This window comes from Bombyx mori, chromosome 15 (genome assembly GCF_030269925.1).
Source record: "Bombyx mori chromosome 15, ASM3026992v2".
NCBI classification, from domain to species: domain Eukaryota; kingdom Metazoa; phylum Arthropoda; class Insecta; order Lepidoptera; family Bombycidae; genus Bombyx; species Bombyx mori.
This window is the reverse complement of record NC_085121.1, coordinates 3,593,559-3,608,367: the sequence shown is the minus strand read 5'-3', so window position 1 is coordinate 3,608,367 and position 14,809 is coordinate 3,593,559. Positions and strand designations below refer to the sequence as shown.

Sequence of the window (14,809 nt, the reverse complement as noted above, 5' to 3'; positions counted from 1 at the left end):
CAATGTGTAGAGCGTGGATTGTATTTTGGTGCTAGTTTCAATAAAAACTAGATTCAGAACAAAGGCTTTTAATTTTTTAATGTACAACACTGTAACTGCAACTAACTGTTTCCATACTTATTAGTGTGTTCCACTATTTAAAAACAATGATATAAAAGGATTACCCTAAACAGCTATTAACTAAATAATTTGTATTTAATGTTTTTACAAGCCCTATCTTTTTATGTAACCAAATATTTGTCATTAAAAAAATGTATCAAAAAAACAAATAAGCAAAACCAGTATATTTAATATAAGCTAATAATATCAATGGTTTTTTTTTTTAAATTTGCTGCAATCGCTTTATTCAGAACGAATCTTGATGATATTGCCGGTCCGCAATCATGATACATCCCTCTTTAATTTCGTAAGTTGGTATTTCTACGAAGCCATTGACGGGTGAGTCACGGGCTGCGGCTGGAACAGGTCTTGGCTCCAGTGTTGTAGTGCAAATCGTTTTTGAAAAGGTAACAACATTTTTATTTTGTGTTTTAATGTCGCTTCTTATATCGGCGTGGAATTAATGCTTTCCCACGTTTTAATATTTAAAGTGTGTATTAAATATATCATTTAAAAAAATCGTAGCTAGGTATTAAATAGATTTTAATGTAGCCTAGTAAGGCGTTCATTGTCAAATCTGATTGACTCGGTGGTACAGTAGTTAGCGGTTCTGTCTGTTGCGCCGAGGGTCGCGGGTTCGATTCCCACATTGGGCAAATATTGTGTGATGAATACGTTTGTTTGCTTTTTGTCTGGGTGTTTATTGGTTATATATGTGTATATTTCAACGTATATAAGTATGTTTATTAATCTCTGGTTCCCATAATACAGGGAATCCTAAATTAGGGTCTGATGCGTCTGCTTCATTTGTTTCCAGTTATTATTATCCGTACCTGTCAACAAAATAATTAAAAATTAAAGAATGAAATCAGAAAACATGTCAACTATAAATCTGGTTCCAAATGACTCAACTGTAAGTTTTGTGAACTGGAGCTTGCCATTCGAGGCACTTTTGTTTTGAGTCACCAAGCGACCGAATTGTTTTTGCGATATCTGATTGATTGATACACGTATTTAATATTAAAAGCTGCAATGCCGGAGATTGGATTTTTAAATGTATTTTAACTTATTATTAGTGAATTATTGAAACCGACAATTTCAAATTTGTAGAGCGAGAAATTGTGTTCAAAACGGATTATCTTAAAAGCGTATGTATTACTACTAATGCAATATTAATTTATAATATATACCTATTATTCTCAATACATATAATGTATTATTTTATTTACATCAAAATACAGTTTAGTTTTTTTTTTTTTTTTATAACAACTGAGAGGCAAACGAGCAAGACGGGTCACCTGATGGTAAGTGATTCACCGCCGCCCACGGTCACCAGCGTTTACGCCAGTGCGTTGCCTACCCTTCAGATAAGAATATGCTCTTTTCTTGAATAACCCAATAAAACTTTAGCAAATTGGGTTGCTCTATAAAGAGAAACAACATTTAAAGCTATTGCTTCACCACTTTTTATGTTTTTTATATTTCAATCATCATAAATGTTTTAATATTTGTAATGTTCCTTCTTCTATTATTTCAATTGTCAAAATTCCATTTACTTATGTCATCTTTATAACCACTTTTAAGATAAATCGTATAGAGGTTACATATATATTATATTATTAAATTCTACTCGATGTAAGAATTGCTATGAGCTTTAATATATTATCTTAAGGCGAAAACTAGCAGCTGTTCTAAAGGCGTCTGTCAATCGTTTCATTAATAATGTCAATAGATTATAATTAGTGTAGTCTAGTGTAAGTAGGCACACCGCGTTCAAGGAATACGCTCCTAAGTGTTAAAAGGGGAATAATGTTGAATTTGTCGATAAATTAGTAGTCATTTACTAAGCTAAGCATTATAATTAGTATTTTTAATTCGTGTTTCATGAATCTGCGTTCTAAAGCAAATGTGCGCGCTGACTGATAAATCATTTGTGTTCGACAACATGCAATGCAAAATTAACAACACATTAAAACCAAAACACATGATGAAAACTGGTTAAATAGTAGTGCTCATAGTGCCAATAAAATTAATTAAATATACAATTTTAAACAAGAGTAGTTCTTTGTACTATCCCATATACATATTTGTATTAAGGTTTTCGCGAATGTAAGACGTAATTCAAAATTGAGGCTTTTAGACTTGCTTTGTCCAGTTACTCTTTTATTTAAAACATTAAGGATATTTAACGTAGTTAATACATCATTGAGTTTAAAAATGTTTTAAGATAGCATGCCATTTCCTGTGTGAATGTTTTTTTTTTGTATGAGATCATATTAAGTTTACTCAAAAAAATTATATAGGTAGGTACCGATTATGCGTTCACGTACGACTTTCACGAAGAAAAAGCAATAATCAAATTTAAGCTGAAATGTCCTGTTTGATGTTCATTATTGCAATGCGAAGCCCACTGAGTTTCTCGCCGGATCTTCTCAGTGGGTCGCGTTTCCGATCCGGTGGTAGATTCTGCGAAGCACGGCTCTTGCTAGGGTTCGTGTTAGCAACGTCATCAGGTTTGAGCCCCGTGAGCTCACCTACTAGTTAAGGCTACGCTGATATAGCCTCTCAAGGCTCTCAGCTTAGGTAGGATAAAAAAAGCAATGCGAATTGATTTTGTATTTGACCAAACTTTGATTTAACCCCAAGAATAAAGAAAGACGAAAAAATATATCGAAGGGTTTAAATAATATTTCGCTTAATGGGCGACATTTATCTTTGTAACTAAATCTCCGTATTATTTGGTATTAGCATCAACAGTTCGATGTTTTTAATTGAACTTCAATTAAGTTTACTCCATTTAAATAGCTGAAGATTATTTTATTCTGATATTTTTTTCATATTTTAAACTTTGAATGGCTCTCCTGTAGAGTTGCAAAAATGTCGCTTAAACCTTAAGCTTTCCACCCCTTGATATATCTATACATCTATACATATAAATAAAATTGGAGTGTCTGTTTGTAATATTGAAATAAGCTCTTTTTACTACATGCATATGAATATATACGGTACATACACCAAAATATAATTTTTTACAATTTTTGTCTGTCTGTCTGTCTGTTTGTTCCGGCCAATCTCTAGAACGGCTGGACCGATTTTGATGAGACTTTCACTAATAGGTAGCTGATGATATAAGGAGTAACTTAGGCTACTTTTTTTAGACTAGCTTCGCCACGCGGCGTCACCCGCAGTTATTGTCGTACCGCGCGCAACATGGCGGGACTCGCCTATCAATAATAAAATGTAATTTTTTCGAAGCGAAGTGAGGGCGGGTCGCTAGTACATATATAAAGTCATTTAAAGCAGCTCAGTAATATAGCTCAGTATATCTCAGAGGGTTGTAGCAATAAATTTGTACCGGACCCGATTGTAAGTTGTTACCTACTACACAGATAATGATAGAAAATACATTATTACAAATCACAAGGTCCTATTCCTTCAGAGCTATCGGAGCTTTATGAGTCCGTTATATAGAAGACTTTCAAAGTGTATGTTACAATAAAAATGAACAAGGTCATTTAAATAACACTTTTTGACTGTCATTCATTTATAACTGGCTTATAGAGTATGCGATAAGTCACTCTGAGAATTCATTGCGAATAAGACAATTCAATATTTATTGAATTGTTATGTCGTCGTGGCCTAAAGGATAAGACGTCCGGTGCATTCGTATATAGCGATGCACTGGTGTTCGAATCTCGCTGGCGGGTACCAATTTTTCTAATGAAATACGTACTCAACAAATGTTCACGATTGACTTCCACGGTGAAGGAATAACATCGTGCAATAAAAATCAAACCCGCAAAATTATAATTTGCGTAATTACTGGTGGTAGGTCCTCTTGTGAGTCCGCACGGGTAGGTACCACCGCCCCGCCTATTTCTGCCGTGAAGCAGTAATGCGTTTCGGTTTGAAGGGTGGGGCAGCCGTTGTGACTATACTGAGACCTTAGAACTATATCTCAAGGTATGTGGCGCATTTACGTTGTAGATGTCTATGGGCTCCAGTAACCACTTAACACCAGGTGGGCTGTGAGCTCGTCCACACATCTAAGCAATAAAAAAAAAAGACAACAGCAAATCGTAATAACTAAGTTTGTTGGTAGTTCAATTCTATCGTATAAGATATCGGCTCAAACCGCGTTCCACCTGTGAGCAGCAATGAGCCCCAGCATTCAGTAATTGCTGCAGCGTAAATTAGCTGTAAGCTTATTTGTTGGTTGCTTGATCGTTGTTAAAAAAATCTGATGTTTAAAAAACAAAACTAATATTTAAAAAAAAAAACATGTTCGCTGTGTTTCTAGCCAGTTCTTCTCAGGACGGAGGCTAGTTTTTGTGAATTGATGTTAGTTCTTTTTGACGTTCAACAAGTGTGTACTTTCATTTATCTATCTATCTATCTATCTATCTATCTATCTATCTATATATATATATAAAAATGAATTGCTGTTCGTTAGTCTCGCTAAAACTCGAGAACGGCTGGACCGATTTGGCTAATTTTGGTCATGAATTATTTGTGGAAGTCCAGAGAAGGGTTAAAAGGTTGATAAATATGAAAATGCTCTGAATTAAATAAAAATAACAATTTTGTTTTTCTTTTGATGTCCCCCCCCCCGTCGGACGGATTCCTTTTGTTTGTTTTAAATTAATTTTATACAAAAGTTAAGGTCTTTTATTCATAGATTGAGGCAGTACGAAGTCTGCCGGGTCAGCTAGTGTTGAATAAAAAAAAAATTATTTGATTTGTCGATCTATGCTAATGAAAAAGCATCTAGCATTATTAGTCTACTCTTAAATCTGTACACGATTCTTAAAGCGTTTTCTCGCAAAAGCCACGAAGAAATCAGGTTTAATAACGTGATCCAACCATATAGCAATTTCCGGTCTTTTTTGTCGTTTTCTTGCCAATTAGAGTCTTAATTTAGACATCAGAATATTCAGTCATAGCAAACGGTGATATTTAATCTATACATATAAATAAAATTGGAGTGTCTGTTTGTAATATTGAAAAAACGCTTTTTACTACATGCATATGAATATAATACGGTACATACTCCAAAATAAAAAAAAATACAATTTTTGTCTGTCTGTTTGTTCCGGCTAATCTCTGGAACGGCTGGATTTTTACGAGACTTTCACTGATAGGTAGCTGATGATATAAGGAGTAATTTAGGGTAATTTTTTTAGACTACTTTTGCCCCGCTGCTTCACCCGCGGCTCGACAATAACCGCGGGTAACAACGCGGGACTCAGCTAGTAATAAGTAAAATTCAAATGATTTCATGTGTATATCTGCAAAAATAACAAATTTTATCGGAATTATCAAGCAACCTTGAGCTTTTTTCTTGCTTTTTGAGCATCAAATATTTATAGGAGCAGCTATTTTTAAAGATATGTCTTATCATCTAACAAAACAAAACACTTAACAGATTGCATCTAGCAATGTTTATTTTTGTTATAGACTGTAAATATAAATAGCAGAACTATCAAAACCGACGCTGAGACATTGTTCCCAATCTGTTTTCAAGGACGTATGGGATGTACATAATTTTTATCGCGCTTGATCATAGTTTTAATATTAAATGGCACTAATTCCGTACGATTGTTTTTTTTTTTTACGCCCAGATATATTATGCGGCCTTCTTGGAGAACGGTGGTAACAGTCACCAGTAACGCGGGTGTTGTATTTCTGTTCAGTGTGTTTACACTGTGGTGTTTACACGTTGTATTGATTGACTAAAATGTAGCGTAAATACATGAGTTTATTTTGGTGATTAAATATCGATTGAGGCCCATATGTAAGAGGTGTTGTGGTGATGATTGATTCCATATCGAGGGGTGAAAGGTTAATTATTGGTTTAAGCGATATTTCTCTTAATACGCGACATTTATCTTTGTAATTAAAGCTCCGTTTTGTTTGTTATTAGCATCAGCGATCCGTAGTTTTTAATTGAACTTCAATTATGTTTATCCCATTCAAATAGCTGAAGAATTTTTTTGTTATATATTTTTTTTATTTTATCTATATATTAATACGTGAAGCAAAAACTTTGTATCCCTTTTTGCGAAAATTGCACGGACGTAGGAGTATGAAATTTTGCACACTTATAGATAATGTAGAGAACAAGTGCACATAGCTAATATATTTTTTAAATAATGCATAAAAGATACATTAAATCAAAAGAAAACATTACACACACTACATACCATGTATTTGACGCACACACGCATACATACTGTTTATTGTCAAACTTTTGTTCTTGACGTCTGTGGACAAATTGAGAATAGTTTAAATATTGTTTGTCTTTATTAATATTTTTTTATAGTGTAGCCTTGGCGAAATTTGTGATTATAGAAGTATAAAATACAATCATAATAGTGTACAAACTTACAATTCCAATTAATTATAGTCGAATTTCGACTACCAGGCGACCACTAGTTTTTTAAATTGCGTCACTGTTAAGTTGCAAAAATGTCGCTTCGCCCCTCGATATGTTAGGAACTACCAAAAACTCACAGCAGGATCGTAGTAGCTATCGGTATGAACTTACTATATATATAATACTGTAGCAGTAGATACGAAATGCAAAACAACAATATGATAATAAATTAAAATTAAAATTTGTTTCAATGTTTTATCATCGTCGACTTAGCTGACTTAATTACCAATTTTAATTCACGGAATTTAATACTTACGATATCAAATTATACCATAATATGTATTTTTAGAGCACAAAACATTTTTAACAATCAAACTGAAAATAATATTTCTGTCCAATGTCATAAGTAGTTTGTTAAAAAAAATATTATTACCTTAATGCAAACGTTAAACATATTTATTTTTTAGAATGTCTCGGTAGAACAGAGCTAAGAAAATAAGCTTTGTAAGGTCACGTCAACACGTTCAAATTCAAAAGCTTCATAAAACCATGACAAAGCTCACAGTATCGGTTACCCTCAGAATGTCAACCGGCACGGAATGCGGCTGCGGCGACCTATTTCCTCTGCCCCCTCCACCGTCATAGTGATGGTGGGCCCGATATAGGGCTGCCAATCAACAATAATATTTAGCATCCTGTTACAAGTACACAAGTCGATGCGAATTATCAACTATTAGAAATGTCAGCATTACATTTAATACTGCGTACCACAATGCCTGTAACGTCTACTTAGGACCAGGAATTGTTCATGTTAGATAGCGCTCTGCAAGCTTTTTGTGGCGATCTCAGCTGATTCCCAGAAATTTCAGTGTTGTTGGCTGATTGAAGCAATATTCTTTGAGCTATCGCGATCTGTATATACGATATTTTTGCAATGAACATATTTTTGTCTTTAATTTTCCAATTAAATTAAAATTCAGTCCATTCCCATCATTTTAATCTCTACCTCTAAAACGCGCTCTGAGCTGAGAGATATCTTCTCATCGCTTGTATAATGTTCATTAATTTGAAATTTTGGCTAACCCATTAATTACCTCCAAAAGAAAACGTCTTTATAATCTTCTTAATAATACACTTATACTCACGTAGCGCACAATTCGCTAAGCGTGTAAACTTGAAATTTATTGTTACGATTCCGGCATCGATGCCAACGGTTGGTACTAGGAGACGCGCAGTAACCTGTCAGAACACCAGATGACGTTGGTCAGCCCACGTCATTACCGATCCTCCCGAACCATTAACGGTGGTTTTAGGTACCACAAGCACCGGTCACCGTCCTCGTCTTATCCGTCGCTTGCGACGAAGGGCTCGACGAGCGAATTAACCCATAGACACAGCCCACTGAGTTTCTCGCCGGATCTCCTCAGTGGGTCGCGTTTCCGATCCGGTGGTAGATTCTGCGAAGCACTGCTCTTGCTAGGGTCAGTGTTAGCATCACTCCGGTTTGAGCCCCGTGAGCTCACGTACTAGTCAAGGTTTCGCTGAAATAGAATAACGTCGTGTAATAACAATCAAACCCGCAAAATTATAATTTGCGTAATTACTGGTGGTAGGACCACTTGTGAGTCTGCGCGGATAGGTACCACCGCCCTGCCTATTTCTGCCGTGAAGCAGTAATGCGTTTCGGTTTGAAGGGTGAGGTAGCCGTTGTAACTATACTGAGACTTTAGAACTTGTATCTCAAGGTGGGTGGCGCGTCTACGTTGTAGATGTCTATGGGCTCCAGTAACCACTTAACACCAGGTGGGCTGTGAGCTCGTCCACCCATCTAAGCAATAAAAAAAAGCCTCTCAAGGCTATCAGCTTAGGTAGGAAAAAAAAAAGTTCGCCATCCCTGCCACAGCGGGCAGGTACCGGTCCTGCGTGCCCCCGATGCGGTGATTCCGCGTTGCGAAAACGCGCGAACCGAACTCGACGAAGGGACTGATTGGGTTTCGTAAAATCACGATAGGTTGGACTATCTCGTTATTTGTACGCAAGTTATACTCCTAATTGGGCTTGGTTAAACGTAATGACGCACTACTGGTTTCGACTAGTCGAAATAACGAGAAAGTAAATAGGACCAACCGCTTTCGTCACACGATTATCGTAATCTTATCAGTGGTCAAATGTAATAGTTTGTTCTTATAATTGTCTTAATTAAACAGTAACATATAAGGCATATAATTTGAAAACTTAAAAAAAAAACACGCTTAAATAACAAACTGAACTAATAATCAAATGATTTTTTATCTTCTTGATACTAGTTAAAATATTAAAAGGGAAATTATAAAATTATTTGCATTGTTATCGTTCATCGACGAACGTGTAAATTTTCAAGTTAATAAGATGTTGAAGTCTGTTAAAATGACGTTCAAAGATATAGTTACATACAAACAGACGTAGATATCTACATATAATAGACCAAATTAATAACAACGTATTCAAATTTTATGAAATATCAAAATTTTTGACCCCGAAATAAAAATAAACTACAAATTAAGTTTTTTTTTTTTTAAACATCGCATGACTAATCTGTCGCACGATCTGTGAAATAATCGAAGAAGTAAAGGAATTACCTACACGTTTTCAATTGAAACGCTTTGATTGTCTGTGAACGCCCCGTGATTCATACAGCTGATTAATTAATACCATATTACGACCTAGTACTGGTCGCTATTAAGCTTTCGAAGCTATTTAGCGGTTACTAGTTGCATTCCAAAAGACATTATTGTGGTTCGCAAGGAAATTAATTTTATGCTGCCTTAAGAAGGCTTTTGATAACCGCAATTTGTAATGCCTAAAATTGGTTTATAATTATTGATTGTATCAAATGTATTTTCTGTAAATTTACGTTATGAAGCAATGGTACGAACTGCCGATTTAAAATGTTGTTCAACCGCTATCGACCTCATGTCTCAAAGTGAGAGGCGACTTTCTCGCTGTGAGTTATTTGGGTCACGGAAATACTCGTCTAAATAGGTCGTCTTCTTGAATTATAATATTTATAACACCCAGTATACCTACGCATGAATCCTTCGCGGCAAATTTACCGATATGGTTGTGTATACTTAGTCTGGCCATAAATACTGTTACGATTAAAAATAAAGAAAATATTACATTTGAATTTGGAATCTGTAATTTTTATATGATTGCTCATTGAGTTTTCTCATTTTGGCGCCAATACATTGTATAATATTTTGCGATATTAAAATGGAGTGGGGTGATAGAGAGAACCGAATCGCTATGATTGCATTACACAAAGTAGGTATGGAGCCAAATGCCAAAAGTAATAAATGTTACTTGCAGTAGTTTTTTTTTCCTTTGTCTCAGTATTTATGGCAAAACTAGGTGAACCCATAATACCTACTTATCATTAGGAATCACGTACATAATATTATAGACTCTGTGAAAGGATAAAGCAGACAACATTCGAGAATTTAAATAACCCCAATTAGATCCTCTATTGACTTCGATTTGCTTTTGTGTTGGTTTTATAAGAAACTCTACACACTGCACCTTCTTCCAATATTTTTTGCACAAAAGTATATCAAATATTAACAATAATTAATAAAAAATATATTTTGGTCTCAGTGTAAAATATACGTTGAAAACAAACACATGGCTTGAATTGCGATGCAGTGAATCGCGATGATTAGCAATTCAATGATGCGATGTTAAGTATTAACAAAACATTATTTTTTATTAAGCATATTATATAGAATCGACTTCGTGACAATACCATATACATATACCATAAAATATGTTTTTTACTAGGTTGCCTTGCGGGTCGACTCATGTTGAATTTTTAATAAATATTTTCGTGCGTACAGACTTAATTGAAATAGGATTTTATCGTAATGGGAATGGAAACTTTAACACTTTGATTGCCATGTAGGTAGGTTCTCGGTGCGCTGCTTGGCGCACTGAAGCTATTATGTCGATTTTTTCTCCTCGATCTTTTTTTTTTGCTTAGTGGGTGGACGAGGTCATAGCCCACCTGGTGTTAAGCGGTTACTGGAGCCCATAGACATCTACAACGTAAATGCGCCACCCACCTTGAGATATAAGTTCTAACGTCTCAAGTATATTTACAACGGCTGCCCCACCCTTCAAACCGAAACGCATTACTGCTTCACGGCAGAAATAGGCAGGGTGGTGGTACCTACCCGCGCGGACTCACAAGAGGTCCTACCACCAGTAAGATTAAGTGCCGAAATATTTAGTAGACTCTGGGAAAGACGAATCCGAAGATACTGAGAATGAATGTATTTCTAAGAGATCTAAAAAACTAAAACATACATTAGCAAACTAAAGAAGGCAAAGTTAAACAATCCAGGCGCTTAGTAACAGAAATTGACATATTTACTTCGATGCGCCGCGTTGGGCACCGGTGACCTACGTGGAAGTCAAAGGGTTAAATTAGTTATTATTCTAACATTCTCGTCAATCACCCTGTAGTCACCGAAAAATGATTTGGGGTCGACAGGCAGAATCATATTTAATTTTTCCGACTTTTACTTTTGTTGAACAATTGACATTTGATTGTTTTTAATGAGAAATTCTATATCAAATAAAACGTTATTAGCTCTATGTGTGTGACAAGGAGTTCAAATTCTTAACAAAGTCATTGACTAGTTTGAAACATAAAATAGTGATTGTCTTAACCTCTCTTTCACCACCGGTAGGATATCAAAAGTTACCTATTGAAAATTCCAGTCAGAAATTTCCTTTTCTAACGTATAATCCTAAAACATCCAATAAATTATTGAATTAAAGACGAAAGATAAGCTTTTAAATATATTACGTGGATGCTAGATCGTAACTTTGCATCATTGTTTGCTACACCCATTAAGTGGCGTCAAACTTCTCAACGCCAGTTTTACCCACAGTATATTCACAGTGATTTCTCAATTATTAACGTTAGACCTGGAATTTCCGTCCTGTTTCCACAGCGTTGTAAGATCGTAAATCATACGAAAATAAAGGTGTGTATAGCCTCTCGAATACCGAACAACATCGTTTCAAGGTGTACAAGCTTAAGCACCCAGGTTTCTCGATATTGCTACAAAATTATTTCAATGATTCTTTCACTGAAATATTCATAGCGTTTTACTGGGCATCATCACGCATCATATCCGTCTCTTCCTTCGTCACATCTGTCATAAAAATATCACAAATTAGAATTCTCTGGAATACGATCAATGCAAGAAGAATTAAGCTCTAGGAATTGATATTGCTGAATATACTCGTATTACAAGTCTGACCCGTGCTTTCTTAAGCGTCGATGTTGAATTCAAGGAGATTAATTGAGAGCCCATGACTCTACCTACATAATGTTAGGTAAATTTCGAAAATAGAGTTTATTTCTAGTAGAGTTGATGCAATTGAAACACTACCTCTCTCTACCTCTTTTCGCTACTTTATTCACGGTTTGGGCGATATCCGCACAAAACTAAGCGATGTCTTCAGCCAATAAAAAACAAATGTCCCGTAAACGCCAGCAATTGTAGCAAAAAAATTAAGTAACAAAATTTTACTGAAACATTTCATGTAACCAAGTGATATAGTATTTTAAAACGATGGTGAACAGTCTCTCGTTAACCATAGACAAAAGATACGCTGTCAGTTTGTTCGTAATTTATGTTCCCTGTTCAAAGATCTAGGTTCGTTATACGGTAACTTGTTTGTGTCATAATGTTGGCTAATTTTCACTTCTGTTTATTATTTCACTAGTGACTCGACTCAGACTTATCGTGCGCATTGAGTATAATTATTCAGTTCTGTACCTATTTGGTGTTCATATAAACTTCTATGTATATAGTAAATTTGAATGTATTTAATATTGTTATAGGAAACTATGTAGAAAGACTTATTTTAAAATTACGTATTTTAAAGACAAGTCATTCGGGAGACTGGAATTTGCCCACATTTTTCTAATGAAATACGTACTCAACAAATGTTCACGATTGACTTCCACGGTGAAGGAATAACATCGTGTAATAAAAAGGAAACCCGCAAAATTATAATTTGCGTAATTACTGGTGGTAGGACCTCTTGTGAGTCCGCGCGGGTGGGTACCACCGCCCTGCCTATTTCTGCCGTGAAGCAGTAATGCGTTTCGGTTTGAAGGGTGGGGCAGCCGTTGTAACTATACTGAGACCTTAGAACTTATATCTCAAGGTGGATGGCGCATTTACGTTGTGGATGTCTATGGGCTCCAGTAACCACTTAACACCAGGTGGGCTGTGAGCTCGTCCAACCATCTAAGCAATAAAAAAAAAACCTTAACGCAGTGAGCAAACATGAAATAAATAAATAATGAATTTTGAACTAAAATTGTTTTTTATTGACCAATAAACACGTCAACGTCATTTGATTTAGATGATTAGTGCCGTACACTGCTTTTTGATATATAAAACTTAAAGTACAATTATTTTTATATAAGTTCTAAGGCCTCAAGTATGGTTACAACGGCTGCCCCACCCTTCAAACCGAAACGCATTACTGCTTCACGGCAGAAACAGGCAGGGTGGTGTTACCTCATACCCCGCGCGCCCCTTTTGCGTGAAAAAAAAAAAAAAAAAAAGGGTGGTGGTACCTACCCGCGCGGACTCACAAAAAGTCCTACTACCAGTAAAACTGACTTGGCAATTCGACATTTAAAATCTACTTCAAAATAATGATCTGGAACACTGCCGTTGTTTTACGAGGATTTTAATTTGCTGCTTTAATTTGGACAGGTGCGGGCCGCGCGTCCGTCACGTAAAAATAATCTTATTTCACAGATGAGAAATTTTCTAAATGATACGTTTGTATATATCGTTTGTTTTTCTCTTCGGCTGTGTGCTATTAATGTGTGTGCATGTGTGCTTTAAATATACACAACCAAAGAATTCGTTATAAGAACAAACATGAATAATGTACTCGGTCTAAAATTTGTTTGTTTCTTTTTATAAATACCATCAAAAATAATATGTAATACGTTATGATCTCTCTATATATAAAAATGAATTGCTGTTCGTTAGTCTCGCTAAAATTCGAGAACGGCTGGACCGATTTGGCTAAATTTGGTCTTGAATTACTTGTGCAAGTCCAGAGAAGGTTTAAAAGGTAGATGAATACGAAAATGCTCGGAATTAAAGAAAAACAACAATTTTGTTTTTCCTTTGATGTGTCCCCCGTCGGACGGATTCCTTTTGTTTGTTTTAAGTTTATTTTATACAAAAGTTTAGGTCTTTTATTTTTCGATTGAGGCACTACGAAGTCTGCCGGGTCAGCTAATATTTAATAAATAAATTTAAAAGTAATAATAAGGTTTAATTAAATTGTTGTTTCAATAAAAAAATATTCGGTTTACACAACTATTATATTATGTTTCTTTCCGAAACCAATTTGATTGAATAAGCTAAAACTATAGAAGGCTTTATATCCTTTGAAATACACAGACCTATTGTTCTATGTTTGTGCAATTGTGCACGCTAATCTCGACAATGTTAGAATCAATTCGAATGTAATTTTTATTTACTCATTATGTATTATAGTTACATAAACTTGAACCAACATAGACATAACAAACATAGTTTGAAAATCAAAAGCGCACGCGTTGACCGAGATATGAAATGAAAATTTAAATATACCTATCTGTCAACCTTTAATTTTTACTAGAGGTCCCGCAGTAGTCGAAATTCGACTATAATTAATTGGAATTGTAAGTTTGTACACTATTATGATTGTATTTTATACTTCTATAATCACAAATTTCGCCAAGACTACACTATAAAAAATATTAACAAAGACAAACAATATTTAATCTCAATTTGACAACAGACGTCAAGAACAAAAGTTTGACAATAAATAGTATGCATGCGTGTGTGCGTTAAATACATGGTATGTAGTGTGTGTAATGTTTTCTTTATTGATTTAATGTATCTTTTCTGCATTATTTTAAAAAAATATTAGCATTGTGCACTTCTTCTCTATATTCTCTATAAGTGTGGAAAATTTCATACTCCTCCGTCCGCGCAATTTTCGTAAAAAGGGATACAAAGTTTTTGCTTCACGTATTAATATATAGATTGCTTAGATTGGTGGACGAGCTCGCCCACCTGGTGTTAAGTGGTCACCAGAGCCCATATACATCTACAATCCACTTAGAAATATAAGTTCTAAGGTCTCAGTTATTACAGTGCAATGACTGCTCCACCCTTCAAACTGAAACGCATTACTGCTTCACGGCAGAAATAGGCAGGGCGGTGGTACCCACCCGTGCGGACTCACAAAACGTCCTACCAC

The 14,809-nt window shown here is 35.2% G+C and overlaps 1 protein-coding gene and 1 long non-coding RNA gene across 3 annotated transcripts in view; one reads left to right on the top strand and one right to left on the bottom strand.

Annotated features, from left to right (window-relative positions):
- Positions 1-14,809, top strand: part of LOC692364 (nuclear hormone receptor FTZ-F1 beta) — a 74,727-nt gene that overhangs the window by 20,242 nt on the left and 39,676 nt on the right. The window lies entirely within an intron of this gene.
- On the bottom strand, positions 270-7,723 carry LOC119629546 (uncharacterized). The gene is made up of 3 exons (XR_005245521.2): positions 6,909-7,723; positions 6,303-6,362; positions 270-932 (listed from the first exon to the last, which is right to left on the bottom strand). It is a non-coding gene; the product is annotated as an uncharacterized LOC119629546 (long non-coding RNA).